Source organism: Nerophis lumbriciformis, linkage group LG11 (genome assembly GCF_033978685.3).
Source record: "Nerophis lumbriciformis linkage group LG11, RoL_Nlum_v2.1, whole genome shotgun sequence".
In the NCBI taxonomy this organism is placed as follows: Eukaryota; Metazoa; Chordata; class Actinopteri; order Syngnathiformes; family Syngnathidae; genus Nerophis; species Nerophis lumbriciformis.
The window spans coordinates 45,260,828-45,263,327 of NC_084558.2; the positions used below are offsets into that span (position 1 = coordinate 45,260,828).

At 37.0% G+C, this 2,500-nt stretch overlaps 1 protein-coding gene across 2 annotated transcripts in view; it reads right to left on the minus strand.

The window, feature by feature from the left end:
* The window catches only part of fibcd1b (fibrinogen C domain containing 1b), a 387,620-nt gene that overhangs the window by 207,187 nt on the left and 177,933 nt on the right, over positions 1 to 2,500 (minus strand). The gene's annotated exons all lie outside the window — the stretch shown is intronic.

Sequence of the window (2,500 nt, forward strand, 5' to 3'; positions counted from 1 at the left end):
ATCACCACGCCCCTAGGCCAGCCTGTACCCACCCACTCTGTGCCCTATATAAACCATGGTATGCGAATGCTCCCATTAAAATCTCCTGACGATTGAGGGTACCCCCCTCATGAAACAGGCCTGTAGAGATGAAATAGTCTTGTGATTTTTTTTCTCCACACATACATATATTGCGCTCTACTACGGTATCGAGCACTTTTTTGGATAACCTTATTAAGACATATATATATATATATATATATATATATATATATATATATATATATATATATATATATATATATATATATATATATATATATATATATATATATATCATACTTTCCAACCCTCCCGGATTTTCCGGGAGACTCCCGAAATTCAGCGCCTCTCCCGAAAACCTCCCGGGACAAATTTTCTCCCGAAAATCTCCCGAAATTCAGGCGGACTCAGGTCCTCCACAATATAAAAAAGCGTACCTGCCCAATCACGTTATAACTATAGAATGATGGAGGGCGAGTTCTTGGTTTCTTATGTGGGTTTATTGTTAGGCAGTTTCATTAACGTCCTCCCAGCGTGGCAACAACACACAACAACAGCAGTCACTTCTTTGTATACCGTAAAGCAGTTCGTCTGCCGTAAACAGCAATGTTGTGACACTCTTAAACAGGACAATACTGCCATCTAGTGCATTTGATGAAAGCACTAGATGGTCCCACCCCGACCAACGCTGCGTCTACTTATAAGATGTCTATGTTGGTCCGTATGGGCCATTTGTAATGCACTTTTCCACCACTTGTGGCAGTAATGACAATATCGAACAAACAGAGGAAGTCATAGAGAAATGTCTTAAGCGCAAAAAATATGACTAAAGTTGTGAAATTGTATCTTTATTTGCACTTTCATTTTATTCAAAGTTTAGTTAAGAAACATATTCATTATTGATGTAGTTGATTTATTTCAACACAACATAATTGTATGTACATTTATTTTTGTCAGCTATTAATGATTCCCTTCTTATGCAGTATTTTTTGGTTCATACTTATTTTTCTAATCTAACCTAAGCTTAAGGTTTATGTGTCAATAATTATAATAATATTTTTTTGTGACGAACAAATGGTTTAGGGTTAAAAAGGTTAATAAGTCAGTGAGATAATAATAATAAAATTTGACCTCTGTGGTGGAAAAGTTGGGCCCTGAGGTTGAAAATAATCAATCAATCAATCAATCAATGTTTATTTATATAGCCCTAAATCACAAGTGTCTCAAAGGGCTGCACAAGCCACAACGACATCCTCGGTATAGCCCACATAAGGGCAAGGAAAAACTCACCCCATTGGGACGTCGATGTGAATGACTATGAGAAACCTTGGAGAGGACCCCATATGTGGGTAACCCCCCCCCTCTAGGGAGACCGAATGCAATGGATGTCGAGTGGGTCTAACATAATATTGTGAGAGTCCAGTCCATAGTGGATCCAGCATAACAGTAAGAGTCCAGTCCACAGTGGGGTCAGCAGGAAACCATCCCGAGCGGAGACGGGTCAGCAGCGCAGAGATGTTCCCAACCAATATACAGGCGAGCGGTCCACCCCGGGTCCCGACCCCGGACAGCCAGCACCCCTGATTTATGTCATGTTTCGTCTAGATCGCTCAACCCCGGTTATGAATAGTCAAATGTGACTTCACACGTTGACTTTACAGTTAATTGGGTCTTAGCATGGCCGTAGTTTGACCCTGGAACAGGTCAATTGACTTTACATTATTTTCCATGGGGAAATTAAAAGCCCAACAAAATGTATTTCCAATTTATCCCTGAATGGATTGTGTTTGACCTTCAAGGTTTCTTCGTATTTGAAATCAATGACACTTTAAACCAGGGATGTCAAACTGGTTTCCATTGAGGGCCACATGGCAGTTATGGCTGCCATCAGAGGGCCGCTTGTAACAGCGAATAATGTACGAATTTGCCTCTTTAATTCTATAAATTGTTTTAAATAGACTGTCGACTTTACAGTAAAAACTTTACATTTACAAAATGTTAGAGTGTGTTTTTTATTTTTTATTTTTTACAACATTTTACAATAAATGGAAAAACAGTACCACTGTTTTTTGGGGGTTTTTTTTACGGAAAAACAATTTTCGTGTTAAATTTACATTGTTTTTTTTTACGACGTTATATTGTACAATATATTTTCTTATTCTGGCAATTTAGCTGCCAGTTTTTCTACCGTAAAAAAACAAATGTACCGTCTTTCCATTTACAGTAATACAACGTTAAAAACAAGATTTTACAGTAGAAATATGGCAGCTCAGTCTACAGAATTTTAACGCCAAAAAATGGAATTTTTTTTTTTCAATTTACAGTAATATGCTGTAAAGAACACCGTAAAATGTATTGTCATTTTTATTAATTTGATGGGTAGTTTGCTGTAAAGTGAAGTATTTTTATTTAGACAAAAACATGTTTGGAAGGTATGATACTATACTGTAATATTTGTTACATTAATGGATACTTTTAA